We start from the raw sequence: 21110 nt of genomic DNA, 5'->3' as shown, positions 1-21110 counted from the left end.
AAACCAAATGTTTCTGGCTTGGAAACTTGTTTCTGAGTGCTTCAGGTCACAAGCAACAGCCTAAGTGACAACATGCTCTAAAAATGCTTTTCGGGGCCTGAAAACACTAAAAGTGACATGTTGCTGTTTTCTGACCAACTAGTGATGAAAACCAGAAGAAACTGCCTTGCTACTATAGACTTCACCAAAGTACATGTTTCTGGCTTGGAAACTCTTTTCTGAGTGTTTCTGGACAAAAGTAGCAGCCTAAGTGACAACATGCTGTCAAAATGCTTTTCGGGCCCTGAAAACACTAAAAGTGACATGTTGCTGTTTTCTGACCAACTAGTGATGGAAACCAGAAGAAACTGCCTTGCCACTATAGAATTCACCAAACCACATTTTTCTGGCTTGGAAACTTGTTTCTGAGTGCTTCAGGTCACAAGCAACAGCCTAAGTGACAACATGCTGTCAAAATGCTTTTCGGGGCCTGAAAACGCTGAAAGTGACATGATGCTGTTTTCTGACCAACTAGTGATGGAAACCAGAGAAAACTGCCTTGCTACTATAGAATTCACCAAACCACATGTTTCTGGCTTGGAAACTTGTTTCTGAGTGCTTCTGGTCAAAAGTAACGGCCTAAGTGACAACATGCTCTCAAAATGCTTTTCGGGGCCTGAAAACACTAAAAGTGACATGATGCTGTTTTCTGCCCAACTAGTGATGGAAACCAGAGAAAACTGCCTTGCTACTATAGACTTCACCAAACCACATGTTTCTGGCTTGGAAACTTGTTTCTGAGTGCTTCTGGTCAAAAGTAACAGCCTAAGTGACAACATGCTCTAAAAATGCTTTTCGGGGCCTGAAAACACTAAAAGTGACATGATGCTGTTTTCTGCCCAACTAGTGATGGAAACCAGAGGAAACTGCCTTGCTACTATAGAATTCACCAAACCACATGTTTCTGGCTTGGAAACTTGTTTCTGAGTGCTTCAGGTCACAAGCAACAGCCTAAGTGACAACATGCTCTCAAAATGCTTTTCGGGGCCTGAAAACGCTGAAAGTGACATGATGCTGTTTTCTGACCAACTAGTGATGAAAACCAGAAGAAACTGCCTTGCTACTATAGAATTCACCAAACCAAATGTTTCTAGCTTGGAAACTTGTTTCTGAGTGCTTCAGGTCACAAGCAACAGCCTAAGTGACAACATGCTGTCAAAATGCTTTTCGGGGCCTGAAAACGCTGAAAGTGACATGATGCTGTTTTCTGACCAACTAGTGATGGAAACCAGAGGAAACTGCCTTGCTACTATAGAATTCACCAAACCACATGTTTCTGGCTTGGAAACTTGTTTCTGAGTGCTTCAGGTCACAAGCAACAGCCTAAGTGACAACATGCTCTAAAAATGCTTTTCGGGGCCTGAAAACACTAAAAGTGACATGTTGCTGTTTTCTGAACAACTAGTGATGGAAACCAGAAGAAACTGCCTTGCTACTATAGACTTCACCAAAGTACATGTTTCTGGCTTGGAAACTCTTTTCTGAGTGTTTCTGGACAAAAGTAGCAGCCTAAGTGACAACATGCTGTCAAAATGCTTTTCGCAGGCTGAAAATACCAAAAGTGACATGATGCTGTTTTTGGACCAACTAATGATGAAAACCAGAGGAAACTGCCTTGCTACTATGGAATTCACCAAACCATATGTTTCTGGCTTGGAAACTTGTTTCTCAGTGCTTCTGGTTAAAAGTAACAGCCTAAGTGACAACATGCTCTCAAAATGCTTTTCGAGGCCTGAAAACACCAAAAGTGACATGATGCTGTTTCCGGACCAACTAGTGATGAAAACCAGAGGAAACTGCCTTGCTACTATGGAATTCACCAAACCATATGTTTCTGGCTTGGAAACTTGCTTCTGAGTGCTTGTGCTCAAAAGTAACAGCCTAAGTGACAACATGCTCTCAAAATGCTTTTCGGGGCCTGAAAACACCAAAAGTGACATGATGCTGTTTTCTGAACAAGTATTGATGTAAACCAGAGGAAACTGCCTTGCTACTATGGAATTCACCAAACCACATGTTTCTGGCTTGGAAACTTGTTTCTGAGTGCTTCTGGTTAAAAGTAACAGCCTAAGTGACAACATGCTCTCAAAATGCTTTTCGGGGCCTGAAAATGCTAAAAGTGACATGATGCTGTTTTCTGAGCAACTAGTGATGGAAACCAGAGGAAACTGCCTTGCTACTATGGAATTCACCAAACCACATGTTTCTGGCTTGGAAACTTGTTTCTGAGTGCTTCTGGTCAAAAGTAACAGCCTAAGTGACAACATGCTCTCAAAATGCTTTTCGGGGCCTGAAAACACTAAAAATGACATGATGCTGTTTTCTGCCCAACTAGTGATGGAAACCAGAGGAAACTGCCTTGCTACTATAGAATTCACCAAACCACATGTTTCTGGCTTGGAAACTTGTTTCTGAATACTTCTGGTCAAAAGCAACAGCCTAAGTGACAACATGCTCTCAAAATGCTTTTCGGGGCCTGAAAACGCTAAAAGTGACATGATGCTGTTTTCTGCCCAACTAGTGATGGAAACCAGAGAAAACTGCCTTGCTACTATAGACTTCACCAAACCACATGTTTCTGGCTTGGAAACTTGTTTCTGAGTGCTTCTGGTCAAAAGTAACAGCCTAAGTGACAACATGCTCTAAAAATGCTTTTCGGGGCCTGAAAACACTAAAAGTGACATGATGCTGTTTTCTGCCCAACTAGTGATGGAAACCAGAGGAAACTGCCTTGCTACTATAGAATTCACCAAACCACATGTTTCTGGCTTGGAAACTTGTTTCTGAGTGCTTCAGGTCACAAGCAACAGCCTAAGTGACAACATGCTCTCAAAATGCTTTTCGGGGCCTGAAAACGCTGAAAGTGACATGATGCTGTTTTCTGACCAACTAGTGATGAAAACCAGAAGAAACTGCCTTGCTACTATAGAATTCACCAAACCAAATGTTTCTGGCTTGGAAACTTGTTTCTGAGTGCTTCAGGTCACAAGCAACAGCCTAAGTGACAACATGCTCTAAAAATGCTTTTCGGGGCCTGAAAACACTAAAAGTGACATGTTGCTGTTTTCTGACCAACTAGTGATGAAAACCAGAAGAAACTGCCTTGCTACTATAGACTTCACCAAAGTACATGTTTCTGGCTTGGAAACTCTTTTCTGAGTGTTTCTGGACAAAAGTAGCAGCCTAAGTGACAACATGCTGTCAAAATGCTTTTCGGGCCCTGAAAACACTAAAAGTGACATGTTGCTGTTTTCTGACCAACTAGTGATGGAAACCAGAAGAAACTGCCTTGCCACTATAGAATTCACCAAACCACATTTTTCTGGCTTGGAAACTTGTTTCTGAGTGCTTCAGGTCACAAGCAACAGCCTAAGTGACAACATGCTGTCAAAATGCTTTTCGGGGCCTGAAAACGCTGAAAGTGACATGATGCTGTTTTCTGACCAACTAGTGATGGAAACCAGAGAAAACTGCCTTGCTACTATAGAATTCACCAAACCACATGTTTCTGGCTTGGAAACTTGTTTCTGAGTGCTTCTGGTCAAAAGTAACGGCCTAAGTGACAACATGCTCTCAAAATGCTTTTCGGGGCCTGAAAACACTAAAAGTGACATGATGCTGTTTTCTGCCCAACTAGTGATGGAAACCAGAGAAAACTGCCTTGCTACTATAGACTTCACCAAACCACATGTTTCTGGCTTGGAAACTTGTTTCTGAGTGCTTCTGGTCAAAAGTAACAGCCTAAGTGACAACATGCTCTAAAAATGCTTTTCGGGGCCTGAAAACACTAAAAGTGACATGATGCTGTTTTCTGCCCAACTAGTGATGGAAACCAGAGGAAACTGCCTTGCTACTATAGAATTCACCAAACCACATGTTTCTGGCTTGGAAACTTGTTTCTGAGTGCTTCAGGTCACAAGCAACAGCCTAAGTGACAACATGCTCTCAAAATGCTTTTCGGGGCCCGAAAACGCTGAAAGTGACATGATGCTGTTTTCTGACCAACTAGTGATGAAAACCAGAAGAAACTGCCTTGCTACTATAGAATTCACCAAACCAAATGTTTCTGGCTTGGAAACTTGTTTCTGAGTGCTTCAGGTCACAAGCAACAGCCTAAGTGACAACATGCTGTCAAAATGCTTTTCGGGGCCTGAAAACGCTGAAAGTGACATGATGCTGTTTTCTGACCAACTAGTGATGGAAACCAGAGGAAACTGCCTTGCTACTATAGAATTCACCAAACCACATGTTTCTGGCTTGGAAACTTGTTTCTGAGTGCTTCAGGTCACAAGCAACAGCCTAAGTGACAACATGCTCTAAAAATGCTTTTCGGGGCCTGAAAACACTAAAAGTGACATGTTGCTGTTTTCTGAACAACTAGTGATGGAAACCAGAAGAAACTGCCTTGCTACTATAGACTTCACCAAAGTACATGTTTCTGGCTTGGAAACTCTTTTCTGAGTGTTTCTGGACAAAAGTAGCAGCCTAAGTGACAACATGCTGTCAAAATGCTTTTCGCAGGCTGAAAATACCAAAAGTGACATGATGCTGTTTTTGGACCAACTAATGATGAAAACCAGAGGAAACTGCCTTGCTACTATGGAATTCACCAAACCATATGTTTCTGGCTTGGAAACTTGTTTCTCAGTGCTTCTGGTTAAAAGTAACAGCCTAAGTGACAACATGCTCTCAAAATGCTTTTCGAGGCCTGAAAACACCAAAAGTGACATGATGCTGTTTCCGGACCAACTAGTGATGAAAACCAGAGGAAACTGCCTTGCTACTATGGAATTCACCAAACCATATGTTTCTGGCTTGGAAACTTGCTTCTGAGTGCTTGTGCTCAAAAGTAACAGCCTAAGTGACAACATGCTCTCAAAATGCTTTTCGGGGCCTGAAAACACCAAAAGTGACATGATGCTGTTTTCTGAACAAGTATTGATGTAAACCAGAGGAAACTGCCTTGCTACTATGGAATTCACCAAACCACATGTTTCTGGCTTGGAAACTTGTTTCTGAGTGCTTCTGGTTAAAAGTAACAGCCTAAGTGACAACATGCTCTCAAAATGCTTTTCGGGGCCTGAAAATGCTAAAAGTGACATGATGCTGTTTTCTGAGCAACTAGTGATGGAAACCAGAGGAAACTGCCTTGCTACTATGGAATTCACCAAACCATATGTTTCTGGCTTGGAAACTTGTTTCTGAGTGCTTCTGGTCAAAAGTAACAGCCTAAGTGACAACATGCTGTCAAAATGCTTTTCGGGGCCTGAAAACGCTGAAAGTGACATGATGCTGTTTTCTGACCAACTAGTGATGGAAACCAGAGAAAACTGCCTTGCTACTATAGAATTCACCAAACCACATGTTTCTGGCTTGGAAACTTGTTTCTGAGTGCTTCTGGTCAAAAGTAACGGCCTAAGTGACAACATGCTCTCAAAATGCTTTTCGGGGCCTGAAAACACTAAAAGTGACATGATGCTGTTTTCTGCCCAACTAGTGATGGAAACCAGAGGAAACTGCCTTGCTACTATAGAATTCACCAAACCACATGTTTCTGGCTTGGAAACTTGTTTCTGAGTGCTTCAGGTCACAAGCAACAGCCTAAGTGACAACATGCTCTCAAAATGCTTTTCGGGGCCTGAAAACGCTGAAAGTGACATGATGCTGTTTTCTGACCAACTAGTGATGAAAACCAGAAGAAACTGCCTTGCTACTATAGAATTCACCAAACCAAATGTTTCTGGCTTGGAAACTTGTTTCTGAGTGCTTCAGGTCACAAGCAACAGCCTAAGTGACAACATGCTCTAAAAATGCTTTTCGGGGCCTGAAAACACTAAAAGTGACATGTTGCTGTTTTCTGACCAACTAGTGATGAAAACCAGAAGAAACTGCCTTGCTACTATAGACTTCACCAAAGTACATGTTTCTGGCTTGGAAACTCTTTTCTGAGTGTTTCTGGACAAAAGTAGCAGCCTAAGTGACAACATGCTGTCAAAATGCTTTTCGGGCCCTGAAAACACTAAAAGTGACATGTTGCTGTTTTCTGACCAACTAGTGATGAAAACCAGAAGAAACTGCCTTGCTACTATAGAATTCACCAAACTACATGTTTCTGGCTTGGAAACTTGTTTCTGAGTGCTTCAGGTCACAAGCAACAGCCTAAGTGACAACATGCTGTCAAAATGCTTTTCGGGGCCTGAAAACACTAAAAGTGACATGTTGCTGTTTTCTGAACAACTAGTGATGGAAACTAGAAGAAACTGCCTTGCTACTATAGACTTCACCAAAGTACATGTTTCTGGCTTGGAAACTCTTTTCTGAGTGTTTCTGGACAAAAGTAGCAGCCTAAGTGACAACATGCTGTCAAAATGCTTTTCGGGCCCTGAAAACACTAAAAGTGACATGTTGCTGTTTTCTGAACAACTAGTGATGGAAACCAGAAGAAACTGCCTTGCTACTATAGACTTCACCAAAGTACATGTTTCTGGCTTGGAAACTCTTTTCTGAGTGTTTCTGGACAAAAGTAGCAGCCTAAGTGACAACATGCTGTCAAAATGCTTTTCGGGCCCTGAAAACACTAAAAGTGACATGTTGCTGTTTTCTGACCAACTAGTGATGAAAACCAGAAGAAACTGCCTTGCTACTATAGACTTCACCAAAGTACATGTTTCTGGCTTGGAAACACGTTTCTGAGTGCTTCTGGACAAAAGTAACAGCCTAAGTGACAACATGCTGTCAAAATGCTTTTCGGGCCCTGAAAACACTAAAAGTGACATGTTGCTGTTTTCTGACCAACTAGTGATGAAAACCAGAAGAAACTGCCTTGCTACTATAGAATTCACCAAACCACATGTTTTTGGCTTGGAAACTTGTTTCTGAGTGCTTCAGGTCACAAGCAACAGCCTAAGTGACAACATGCTGTCAAAATGCTTTTCGGGGCCTGAAAACGCTGAAAGTGACATTATGCTGTTTTCTGACCAACTAGTGATGGAAACCAGAGGAAACTGCCTTGCTACTATAGAATTCACCAAACCACATGTTTTTGGCTTGGAAACTTGTTTCTGAGTGCTTCAGGTCACAAGCAACAGCCTAAGTGACAACATGCTCTAAAAATGCTTTTCGGGGCCTGAAAACACTAAAAGTGACATGTTGCTGTTTTCTGAACAACTAGTGATGGAAACCAGAAGAAACTGCCTTGCTACTATATACTTCACCAAAGTACATGTTTCTGGCTTGGAAACTCTTTTCTGAGTGTTTCTGGACAAAAGTAGCAGCCTAAGTGACAACATGCTGTCAAAATGCTTTTCGGGGCCTGAAAACACCAAAAGTGACATGATGCTGTTTTTGGAACAACTAATGATGAAAACCAGAGGAAACTGCCTTGCTACTATGGAATTCACCAAACCATATGTTTCTGGCTTGGAAACTTGTTTCTCAGTGCTTCTGGTTAACAGTAACAGCCTAAGTGACAACATGCTCTCAAAATGCTTTTCGAGGCCTGAAAACACCAAAAGTGACATGATGCTGTTTCCGGACCAACTAGTGATGAAAACCAGAGGAAACTGCCTTGCTACTATGGAATTCACCAAACCATATGTTTCTGGCTTGGAAACTTGCTTCTGAGTGCTTGTGCTCAAAAGTAACAGCCTAAGTGACAACATGCTCTCAAAATGCTTTTCGGGGCCTGAAAACACCAAAAGTGACATGATGCTGTTTTCTGAACAAGTATTGATGTAAACCAGAGGAAACTGCCTTGCTACTATGGAATTCACCAAACCACATGTTTCTGGCTTGGAAACTTGTTTCTGAGTGCTTCTGGTTAAAAGTAACAGCCTAAGTGACAACATGCTCTCAAAATGCTTTTCGGGGCCTGAAAATGCTAAAAGTGACATGATGCTGTTTTCTGAGCAACTAGTGATGGAAACCAGAGGAAACTGCCTTGCTACTATGGAATTCACCAAACCACATGTTTCTGGCTTGGAAACTTGTTTCTGAGTGCTTCTGGTCAAAAGTAACAGCCTAAGTGACAACATGCTCTCAAAATGCTTTTCGGGGCCTGAAAACGCTAAAAGTGACATGATGCTGTTTTCTGCCCAACTAGTGATGGAAACCAGAGAAAACTGCCTTGCTACTATAGACTTCACCAAACCACATGTTTCTGGCTTGGAAACTTGTTTCTGAGTGCTTCTGGTCAAAAGTAACAGCCTAAGTGACAACATGCTCTAAAAATGCTTTTCGGGGCCTGAAAACACTAAAAGTGACATGATGCTGTTTTCTGCCCAACTAGTGATGGAAACCAGAGGAAACTGCCTTGCTACTATAGAATTCACCAAACCACATGTTTCTGGCTTGGAAACTTGTTTCTGAGTGCTTCAGGTCACAAGCAACAGCCTAAGTGACAACATGCTCTCAAAATGCTTTTCGGGGCCTGAAAACGCTGAAAGTGACATGATGCTGTTTTCTGACCAACTAGTGATGAAAACCAGAAGAAACTGCCTTGCTACTATAGAATTCACCAAACCAAATGTTTCTGGCTTGGAAACTTGTTTCTGAGTGCTTCAGGTCACAAGCAACAGCCTAAGTGACAACATGCTGTCAAAATGCTTTTCGGGGCCTGAAAACGCTGAAAGTGACATGATGCTGTTTTCTGACCAACTAGTGATGGAAACCAGAGGAAACTGCCTTGCTACTATAGAATTCACCAAACCACATGTTTCTGGCTTGGAAACTTGTTTCTGAGTGCTTCAGGTCACAAGCAACAGCCTAAGTGACAACATGCTCTAAAAATGCTTTTCGGGGCCTGAAAACACTAAAAGTGACATGTTGCTGTTTTCTGAACAACTAGTGATGGAAACCAGAAGAAACTGCCTTGCTACTATAGACTTCACCAAAGTACATGTTTCTGGCTTGGAAACTCTTTTCTGAGTGTTTCTGGACAAAAGTAGCAGCCTAAGTGACAACATGCTGTCAAAATGCTTTTCGCAGGCTGAAAATACCAAAAGTGACATGATGCTGTTTTTGGACCAACTAATGATGAAAACCAGAGGAAACTGCCTTGCTACTATGGAATTCACCAAACCATATGTTTCTGGCTTGGAAACTTGTTTCTCAGTGCTTCTGGTTAAAAGTAACAGCCTAAGTGACAACATGCTCTCAAAATGCTTTTCGAGGCCTGAAAACACCAAAAGTGACATGATGCTGTTTCCGGACCAACTAGTGATGAAAACCAGAGGAAACTGCCTTGCTACTATGGAATTCACCAAACCATATGTTTCTGGCTTGGAAACTTGCTTCTGAGTGCTTGTGCTCAAAAGTAACAGCCTAAGTGACAACATGCTCTCAAAATGCTTTTCGGGGCCTGAAAACACCAAAAGTGACATGATGCTGTTTTCTGAACAAGTATTGATGTAAACCAGAGGAAACTGCCTTGCTACTATGGAATTCACCAAACCACATGTTTCTGGCTTGGAAACTTGTTTCTGAGTGCTTCTGGTTAAAAGTAACAGCCTAAGTGACAACATGCTCTCAAAATGCTTTTCGGGGCCTGAAAATGCTAAAAGTGACATGATGCTGTTTTCTGAGCAACTAGTGATGGAAACCAGAGGAAACTGCCTTGCTACTATGGAATTCACCAAACCACATGTTTCTGGCTTGGAAACTTGTTTCTGAGTGCTTCTGGTCAAAAGTAACAGCCTAAGTGACAACATGCTCTCAAAATGCTTTTCGGGGCCTGAAAACACTAAAAATGACATGATGCTGTTTTCTGCCCAACTAGTGATGGAAACCAGAGGAAACTGCCTTGCTACTATAGAATTCACCAAACCACATGTTTCTGGCTTGGAAACTTGTTTCTGAATACTTCTGGTCAAAAGCAACAGCCTAAGTGACAACATGCTCTCAAAATGCTTTTCGGGGCCTGAAAACGCTAAAAGTGACATGATGCTGTTTTCTGACCAACTAGTGATGAAAACCAGAAGAAACTGCCTTGCCACTATAGAATTCACCAAACCACATGTTTCTGGCTTGGAAACTTGTTTCTGAGTGCTTCTGGTCAAAAGTAACGGCCTAAGTGACAACATGCTCTCAAAATGCTTTTCGGGGCCTGAAAACACTAAAAGTGACATGATGCTGTTTTCTGCCCAACTAGTGATGGAAACCAGAGGAAACTGCCTTGCTACTATAGAATTCACCAAACCACATGTTTCTGGCTTGGAAACTTGTTTCTGAGTGCTTCAGGTCACAAGCAACAGCCTAAGTGACAACATGCTCTCAAAATGCTTTTCGGGGCCTGAAAACGCTGAAAGTGACATGATGCTGTTTTCTGACCAACTAGTGATGAAAACCAGAAGAAACTGCCTTGCTACTATAGAATTCACCAAACCAAATGTTTCTGGCTTGGAAACTTGTTTCTGAGTGCTTCAGGTCACAAGCAACAGCCTAAGTGACAACATGCTCTAAAAATGCTTTTCGGGGCCTGAAAACACTAAAAGTGACATGTTGCTGTTTTCTGACCAACTAGTGATGAAAACCAGAAGAAACTGCCTTGCTACTATAGACTTCACCAAAGTACATGTTTCTGGCTTGGAAACTCTTTTCTGAGTGTTTCTGGACAAAAGTAGCAGCCTAAGTGACAACATGCTGTCAAAATGCTTTTCGGGCCCTGAAAACACTAAAAGTGACATGTTGCTGTTTTCTGACCAACTAGTGATGAAAACCAGAAGAAACTGCCTTGCTACTATAGAATTCACCAAACTACATGTTTCTGGCTTGGAAACTTGTTTCTGAGTGCTTCAGGTCACAAGCAACAGCCTAAGTGACAACATGCTGTCAAAATGCTTTTCGGAGCCTGAAAACGCTGAAAGTGACATGATGCTGTTTTCTGACCAACTAGTGATGGAAACCAGAGAAAACTGCCTTGCTACTATAGAATTCACCAAACCACATGTTTCTGGCTTGGAAACTTGTTTCTGAGTGCTTCAGGTCACAAGCAACAGCCTAAGTGACAACATGCTGTCAAAATGCTTTTCGGGGCCTGAAAACGCTGAAAGTGACATGATGCTGTTTTCTGACCAACTAGTGATGGAAACCAGAGAAAACTGCCTTGCTACTATAGAATTCACCAAACCACATGTTTCTGGCTTGGAAACTTGTTTCTGAGTGCTTCTGGTCAAAAGTAACAGCCTAAGTGACAACATGCTCTCAAAATGCTTTACGGGGCCTGAAAACACTAAAAGTGACATGATGCTGTTTTCTGCCCAACTAGTGATGGAAACCAGAGGAAACTGCCTTGCTACTATAGAATTCACCAAACCACATGTTTCTGGCTTGGAAACTTGTTTCTGAGTGCTTCAGGTCACAAGCAACAGCCTAAGTGACAACATGCTCTCAAAATGCTTTTCGGGGCCTGAAAACACTAAAAGTGACATGTTGCTGTTTTCTGACCAACTAGTGATGAAAACCAGAAGAAACTGCCTTGATATTATAGACTTCACCAAAGTACATGTTTCTGGCTTGGAAACTCGTTTCTGAGTGTTTCTGGACAAAAGTAGCAGCCTAAGTGACAACATGCTGTCAAAATGCTTTTCGGGCCCTGAAAACACTAAAAGTGACATGTTGCTGTTTTCTGACCAACAAGTGATGAAAACCAGAAGAAACTGCCTTGCTACTATAGACTTCACCAAAGTACATGTTTCTGGCTTGGAAACACGTTTCTGAGTGCTTCTGGACAAAAGTAACAGCCTAAGTGACAACATGCTGTCAAAATGCTTTTCGGGCCCTGAAAACACTAAAAGTGACATGTTGCTGTTTTCTGACCAACTAGTGATGAAAACCAGAAGAAACTGCCTTGCTACTATAGAATTCACCAAACCACATGTTTCTGGCTTGGAAACTTGTTTCTGAATGCTTCAGGTCACAAGCAACAGCCTAAGTGACAACATGCTGTCAAAATGCTTTTCGGGGCCTGAAAACACTAAAAGTGACATGTTGCTGTTTTCTGAACAACTAGTGATGGAAACCAGAAGAAACTGCCTTGCTACTATAGACTTCACCAAAGTACATGTTTCTGGCTTGGAAACTCTTTTCTGAGTGTTTCTGGACAAAAGTAGCAGCCTAAGTGACAACATGCTGTCAAAATGCTTTTCGGGCCCTGAAAACACTAAAAGTGACATGTTGCTGTTTTCTGACCAACTAGTGATGAAAACCAGAAGAAACTGCCTTGCTACTATAGACTTCACCAAAGTACATGTTTCTGGCTTGGAAACTTGTTTCTGAGTGCTTCTGGACAAAAGTAACAGCCTAAGTGACAACATGCTGTCAAAATGCTTTTCGGGCCCTGAAAACACTAAAAGTGACATGTTGCTGTTTTCTGACCAACTAGTGATGAAAACCAGAAGAAACTGCCTTGCTACTATAGAATTCACCAAACCACATGTTTTTGGCTTGGAAACTTGTTTCTGAGTGCTTCAGGTCACAAGCAACAGCCTAAGTGACAACATGCTGTCAAAATGCTTTTCGGGGCCTGAAAACGCTGAAAGTGACATGATGCTGTTTTCTGACCAACTAGTGATGGAAACCAGAGGAAACTGCCTTGCTACTATAGAATTCACCAAACCACATGTTTCTGGCTTGGAAACTCTTTTCTGAGTGTTTCTGGACAAAAGTAGCAGCCTAAGTGACAACATGCTGTCAAAATGCTTTTCGGGGCCTGAAAACACCAAAAGTGACATGATGCTGTTTTTGGACCAACTAATGATGAAAACCAGAGGAAACTGCCTTGCTACTATGGAATTCACCAAACCATATGTTTCTGGCTTGGAAACTTGTTTCTCAGTGCTTCTGGTTAAAAGTAACAGCCTAAGTGACAACATGCTCTCAAAATGCTTTTCGAGGCCTGAAAACACCAAAAGTGACATGATGCTGTTTCCGGACCAACTAGTGATGAAAACCAGAGGAAACTGCCTTGCTACTATGGAATTCACCAAACCATATGTTTCTGGCTTGGAAACTTGCTTCTGAGTGCTTGTGCTCAAAAGTAACAGCCTAAGTGACAACATGCTCTCAAAATGCTTTTCGGGGCCTGAAAACACCAAAAGTGACATGATGCTGTTTTCTGAACAAGTATTGATGTAAACCAGAGGAAACTGCCTTGCTACTATGGAATTCACCAAACCACATGTTTCTGGCTTGGAAACTTGTTTCTGAGTGCTTCTGGTTAAAAGTAACAGCCTAAGTGACAACATGCTCTCAAAATGCTTTTCGGGGCCTGAAAATGCTAAAAGTGACATGATGCTGTTTTCTGAGCAACTAGTGATGGAAACCAGAGGAAACTGCCTTGCTACTATGGAATTCACCAAACCACATGTTTCTGGCTTGGAAACTTGTTTCTGAGTGCTTCTGGTCAAAAGTAACAGCCTAAGTGACAACATGCTCTCAAAATGCTTTTCGGGGCCTGAAAACACTAAAAATGACATGATGCTGTTTTCTGCCCAACTAGTGATGGAAACCAGAGGAAACTGCCTTGCTACTATAGAATTCACCAAACCACATGTTTCTGGCTTGGAAACTTGTTTCTGAATACTTCTGGTCAAAAGCAACAGCCTAAGTGACAACATGCTCTCAAAATGCTTTTCGGGGCCTGAAAACGCTAAAAGTGACATGATGCTGTTTTCTGCCCAACTAGTGATGGAAACCAGAGAAAACTGCCTTGCTACTATAGACTTCACCAAACCACATGTTTCTGGCTTGGAAACTTGTTTCTGAGTGCTTCTGGTCAAAAGTAACAGCCTAAGTGACAACATGCTCTAAAAATGCTTTTCGGGGCCTGAAAACACTAAAAGTGACATGATGCTGTTTTCTGCCCAACTAGTGATGGAAACCAGAGGAAACTGCCTTGCTACTATAGAATTCACCAAACCACATGTTTCTGGCTTGGAAACTTGTTTCTGAGTGCTTCAGGTCACAAGCAACAGCCTAAGTGACAACATGCTCTCAAAATGCTTTTCGGGGCCTGAAAACGCTGAAAGTGACATGATGCTGTTTTCTGACCAACTAGTGATGAAAACCAGAAGAAACTGCCTTGCTACTATAGAATTCACCAAACCAAATGTTTCTGGCTTGGAAACTTGTTTCTGAGTGCTTCAGGTCACAAGCAACAGCCTAAGTGACAACATGCTCTAAAAATGCTTTTCGGGGCCTGAAAACACTAAAAGTGACATGTTGCTGTTTTCTGACCAACTAGTGATGAAAACCAGAAGAAACTGCCTTGCTACTATAGACTTCACCAAAGTACATGTTTCTGGCTTGGAAACTCTTTTCTGAGTGTTTCTGGACAAAAGTAGCAGCCTAAGTGACAACATGCTGTCAAAATGCTTTTCGGGCCCTGAAAACACTAAAAGTGACATGTTGCTGTTTTCTGACCAACTAGTGATGAAAACCAGAAGAAACTGCCTTGCCACTATAGAATTCACCAAACCACATGTTTCTGGCTTGGAAACTTGTTTCTGAGTGCTTCAGGTCACAAGCAACAGCCTAAGTGACAACATGCTGTCAAAATGCTTTTCGGGGCCTGAAAACGCTGAAAGTGACATGATGCTGTTTTCTGACCAACTAGTGATGGAAACCAGAGAAAACTGCCTTGCTACTATAGACTTCACCAAACCACATGTTTCTGGCTTGGAAACTTGTTTCTGAGTGCTTCTGGTCAAAAGTAACGGCCTAAGTGACAACATGCTCTCAAAATGCTTTTCGGGGCCTGAAAACACTAAAAGTGACATGATGCTGTTTTCTGCCCAACTAGTGATGGAAACCAGAGGAAACTGCCTTGCTACTATAGAATTCACCAAACCACATGTTTCTGGCTTGGAAACTTGTTTCTGAGTGCTTCAGGTCACAAGCAACAGCCTAAGTGACAACATGCTCTCAAAATGCTTTTCGGGGCCTGAAAACGCTGAAAGTGACATGATGCTGTTTTCTGACCAACTAGTGATGAAAACCAGAAGAAACTGCCTTGCTACTATAGAATTCACCAAACCAAATGTTTCTGGCTTGGAAACTTGTTTCTGAGTGCTTCAGGTCACAAGCAACAGCCTAAGTGACAACATGCTCTCAAAATGCTTTTCGGGGCCTGAAAACACTAAAAGTGACATGTTGCTGTTTTCTGACCAACTAGTGATGAAAACCAGAAGAAACTGCCTTGCTACTATAGACTTCACCAAAGTACATGTTTCTGGCTTGGAAACTCTTTTCTGAGTGTTTCTGGACAAAAGTAGCAGCCTAAGTGACAACATGCTGTCAAAATGCTTTTCGGGCCCTGAAAACACTAAAAGTGACATGTTGCTGTTTTCTGACCAACTAGTGATGAAAACCAGAAGAAACTGCCTTGCTACTATAGACTTCACCAAAGTACATGTTTCTGGCTTGGAAACACGTTTCTGAGTGCTTCTGGACAAAAGTAACAGCCTAAGTGACAACATGCTGTCAAAATGCTTTTCGGGCCCTGAAAACACTAAAAGTGACATGTTGCTGTTTTCTGACCAACTAGTGATGAAAACCAGAAGAAACTGCCTTGCTACTATAGAATTCACCAAACCACATGTTTTTGGCTTGGAAACTTGTTTCTGAGTGCTTCAGGTCACAAGCAACAGCCTAAGTGACAACATGCTGTCAAAATGCTTTTCGGGGCCTGAAAACGCTGAAAGTGACATGATGCTGTTTTCTGACCAACTAGTGATGGAAACCAGAGGAAACTGCCTTGCTACTATAGAATTCACCAAACCACATGTTTCTGGCTTGGAAACTTGTTTCTGAGTGCTTCTGGTCACAAGCAACAGCCTAAGTGACAACATGCTCTAAAAATGCTTTTCGGGCCCTGAAAACACTAAAAGTGACATGTTGCTGTTTTCTGAACAACTAGTGATGGAAACCAGAAGAAACTGCCTTGCTACTATAGACTTCACCAAAGTACATGTTTCTGGCTTGGAAACTCTTTTCTGAGTGTTTCTGGACAAAAGTAGCAGCCTAAGTGACAACATGCTGTCAAAATGCTTTTCGGGCCCTGAAAACACTAAAAGTGACATGTTGCTGTTTTCTGACCAACTAGTGATGAAAACCAGAAGAAACTGCCTTGCTACTATAGACTTCACCAAAGTACATGTTTCTGGCTTGGAAACTTGTTTCTGAGTGTTTCTGGACAAAAGTAGCAGCCTAAGTGACAACATGCTGTCAAAATGCTTTTCGGGCCCTGAAAACACTAAAAGTGACATGTTGCTGTTTTCTGAACAACTAGTGATGGAAACCAGAAGAAACTGCCTTGCTACTATAGACTTCACCAAAGTACATGTTTCTGGCTTGGAAACTCTTTTCTGAGTGTTTCTGGACAAAAGTAGCAGCCTAAGTGACAACATGCTGTCAAAATGCTTTTCGGGCCCTGAAAACACTAAAAGTGACATGTTGCTGTTTTCTGACCAACTAGTGATGAAAACCAGAAGAAACTGCCTTGCTACTATAGACTTCACCAAAGTACATGTTTCTGGCTTGGAAACACGTTTCTGAGTGCTTCTGGACAAAAGTAACAGCCTAAGTGACAACATGCTGTCAAAATGCTTTTCGGGCCCTGAAAACACTAAAAGTGACATGTTGCTGTTTTCTGACCAACTAGTGATGAAAACCAGAAGAAACTGCCTTGCTACTATAGAATTCACCAAACCACATGTTTTTGGCTTGGAAACTTGTTTCTGAGTGCTTCAGGTCACAAGCAACAGCCTAAGTGACAACATGCTCTCAAAATGCTTTTCGGGGCCTGAAAACGCTGAAAGTGACATGATGCTGTTTTCTGACCAACTAGTGATGGAAACCAGAGGAAACTGCCTTGCTACTATAGAATTCACCAAACCACATGTTTCTGGCTTGGAAACTTGTTTCTGAGTGCTTCAGGTCACAAGCAACAGCCTAAGTGACAACATGCTCTAAAAATGCTTTTTGGGGCCTGAAAACACTAAAAGTGACATGTTGCTGTTTTCTGAACAACTAGTGATGGAAACCAGAAGAAACTGCCTTGCTACTATAGACTTCACCAAAGTACATGTTTCTGGCTTGGAAACTCTTTTCTCAGTGCTTCTGGTTAAAAGTAACAGCCTAAGTGACAACATGCTCTCAAAATGCTTTTCGAGGCCTGAAAACACCAAAAGTGACATGATGCTGTTTCCGGACCAACTAGTGATGAAAACCAGAGGAAACTGCCTTGCTACTATGGAATTCACCAAACCATATGTTTCTGGCTTGGAAACTTGCTTCTGAGTGCTTGTGCTCAAAAGTAACAGCCTAAGTGACAACATGCTCTCAAAATGCTTTTCGGGGCCTGAAAACACCAAAAGTGACATGATGCTGTTTTCTGAACAAGTATTGATGTAAACCAGAGGAAACTGCCTTGCTACTATGGAATTCACCAAACCACATGTTTCTGGCTTGGAAACTTGTTTCTGAGTGCTTCTGGTTAAAAGTAACAGCCTAAGTGACAACATGCTCTCAAAATGCTTTTCGGGGCCTGAAAATGCTAAAAGTGACATGATGCTGTTTTCTGAGCAACTAGTGATGGAAACCAGAGGAAACTGCCTTGCTACTATGGAATTCACCAAACCACATGTTTCTGGCTTGGAAACTTGTTTCTGAGTGCTTCAGGTCAAAAGTAACAGCCTAAGTGACAACATGCTCTCAAAATGCTTTTCGGGGCCTGAAAACACTAAAAATGACATGATGCTGTTTTCTGCCCAACTAGTGATGGAAACCAGAGGAAACTGCCTTGCTACTATAGAATTCACCAAACCACATGTTTCTGGCTTGGAAACTTGTTTCTGAGTGCTTCTGGTCACAAGCAACAGCCTAAGTGACAACATGCTCTAAAAATGCTTTTCGGGCCCTGAAAACACTAAAAGTGACATGTTGCTGTTTTCTGAACAACTAGTGATGGAAACCAGAAGAAACTGCCTTGCTACTATAGACTTCACCAAAGTACATGTTTCTGGCTTGGAAACTCTTTTCTGAGTGTTTCTGGACAAAAGTAGCAGCCTAAGTGACAACATGCTGTCAAAATGCTTTTCGGGCCCTGAAAACACTAAAAGTGACATGTTGCTGTTTTCTGACCAACTAGTGATGAAAACCAGAAGAAACTGCCTTGCTACTATAGACTTCACCAAAGTACATGTTTCTGGCTTGGAAACTTGTTTCTGAGTGTTTCTGGACAAAAGTAGCAGCCTAAGTGACAACATGCTGTCAAAATGCTTTTCGGGCCCTGAAAACACTAAAAGTGACATGTTGCTGTTTTCTGAACAACTAGTGATGGAAACCAGAAGAAACTGCCTTGCTACTATAGACTTCACCAAAGTACATGTTTCTGGCTTGGAAACTCTTTTCTGAGTGTTTCTGGACAAAAGTAGCAGCCTAAGTGACAACATGCTGTCAAAATGCTTTTCGGGCCCTGAAAACACTAAAAGTGACATGTTGTTGTTTTCTGACCAACTAGTGATGAAAACCAGAAGAAACTGCCTTGCCACTATAGAATTCACCAAACCACATGTTTCTGGCTTGGAAACTTGTTTCTGAGTGCTTCAGGTCACAAGCAACAGCCTAAGTGACAACATGCTGTCAAAATGCTTTTCGGGGCCTGAAAACGCTGAAAGTGACATGATGCTGTTTTCTGACCAACTAGTGATGGAAACCAGAGAAAACTGCCTTGCTACTATAGAATTCACCAAACCACATGTTTCTGGCTTGGAAACTTGTTTCTGAGTGCTTCTGGTCAAAAGTAACGGCCTAAGTGACAACATGCTCTCAAAATGCTTTTCGGGGCCTGAAAACACTAAAAGTGACATGATGCTGTTTTCTGCCCAACTAGTGATGGAAACCAGAGGAAACTGCCTTGCTACTATAGAATTCACCAAACCACATGTTTCTGGCTTGGAAACTTGTTTCTGAGTGCTTCAGGTCACAAGCAACAGCCTAAGTGACAACATGCTGTCAAAATGCTTTTCGGGGCCTGAAAACGCTGAAAGTGACATGATGCTGTTTTCTGACCAACTAGTGATGAAAACCAGAAGAAACTGCCTTGCTACTATAGACTTCACCAAACCAAATGTTTCTGGCTTGGAAACTTGTTTCTGAGTGCTTCTGGTCACAAGCAACAGCCTAAGTGACAACATGCTCTAAAAATGCTTTTCGGGGCCTGAAAACACTAAAAGTGACATGTTGCTGTTTTCTGACCAACTAGTGATGAAAACCAGAAGAAACTGCCTTGCTACTATAGACTTCACCAAAGTACATGTTTCTGGCTTGGAAACTCTTTTCTGAGTGTTTCTGGACAAAAGTAGCAGCCTAAGTGACAACATGCTGTCAAAATGCTTTTCGGGCCCTGAAAACACTAAAAGTGACATGTTGCTGTTTTCTGACCAACTAGTGATGAAAACCAGAAGAAACTGCCTTGCTACTATAGAATTCACCAAACTACATGTTTCTGGCTTGGAAACTTGTTTCTGAGTGCTTCAGGTCACAAGCAACAGCCTAAGTGACAACATGCTGTCAAAATGCTTTTCGGGGCCTGAAAACACTAAAAGTGACATGTTGCTGTTTTCTGAACAACTAGTGATGGAAACTAGAAGAAACTGCCTTGCTACTATAGACTTCACCAAAGTACATGTTTCTGGCTTGGAAACTCTTTTCTGAGTGTTTCTGGAGAAAAGTAGCAGCCTAAGTGACAACATGCTGTCAAAATGCTTTTCGGGCCCTGAAAACACTAAAAGTGACATGTTGCTGTTTTCTGAACAACTAGTGATGAAAACCAGAAGAAACTGCCTTGCTACTATAGAATTCACCAAACCACATGTTTTTGGCTTGGAAACTTGTTTCTGAGTGCTTCAGGTCACAAGCAACAGCCTAAGTGACAACATGCTGTCAAAATGCTTTTCGGGGCCTGAAAACGCTGAAAGTGACATGATGCTGTTTTCTGACCAACTAGTGATGGAAACCAGAGGAAACTGCCTTGCTACTATAGAATTCACCAAACCACATGTTTCTGGCTTGGAAACTTGTTTCTGAGTGCTTCAGGTCACAAGCAACAGCCTAAGTGACAACATGCTCTAAAAATGCTTTTCGGGGCCTGAAAACACTAAAAGTGACATGTTGCTGTTTTCTGAACAACTAGTGATGGAAACCAGAAGAAACTGCCTTGCTACTATAGACTTCACCAAAGTACATGTTTCTGGCTTGGAAACTCTTTTCTGAGTGTTTCTGGACAAAAGTAGCAGCCTAAGTGACAACATGCTGTCAAAATGCTTTTCGGGGCCTGAAAACACCAAAAGTGACATGATGCTGTTTTTGGACCAACTAATGATGAAAACCAGAGGAAACTGCCTTGCTACTATGGAATTCACCAAACCATATGTTTCTGGCTTGGAAACTTGTTTCTCAGTGCTTCTGGTTAAAAGTAACAGCCTAAGTGACAACATGCTCTCAAAATGCTTTTCGAGGCCTGAAAACACCAAAAGTGACATGATGCTGTTTCCGGACCAACTAGTGATGAAAACCAGAGGAAACTGCCTTGCTACTATGGAATTCACCAAACCATATGTTTCTGGCTTGGAAACTTGCTTCTGAGTGCTTGTGCTCAAAAGTAACAGCCTAAGTGACAACATGCTCTCAAAATGCTTTTCGGGGCCTGAAAACACCAAAAGTGACATGATGCTGTTTTCTGAACAAGTATTGATGTAAACCAGAGGAAACTGCCTTGCTACTATGGAATTCACCAAACCACATGTTTCTGGCTTGGAAACTTGTTTCTGAGTGCTTCTGGTTAAAAGTAACAGCCTAAGTGACAACATGCTCTCAAAATGCTTTTCGGGGCCTGAAAATGCTAAAAGTGACATGATGCTGTTTTCTGAGCAACTAGTGATGGAAACCAGAGGAAACTGCCTTGCTACTATGGAATTCACCAAACCACATGTTTCTGGCTTGGAAACTTGTTTCTGAGTGCTTCAGGTCAAAAGTAACAGCCTAAGTGACAACATGCTCTCAAAATGCTTTTC

The sequence above is a fragment of the Epinephelus lanceolatus genome, chromosome 14 (genome assembly GCF_041903045.1).
Source record: "Epinephelus lanceolatus isolate andai-2023 chromosome 14, ASM4190304v1, whole genome shotgun sequence".
In the NCBI taxonomy this organism is placed as follows: domain Eukaryota; kingdom Metazoa; phylum Chordata; class Actinopteri; order Perciformes; family Serranidae; genus Epinephelus; species Epinephelus lanceolatus.
This window is presented reverse-complemented; position numbering follows the sequence as displayed.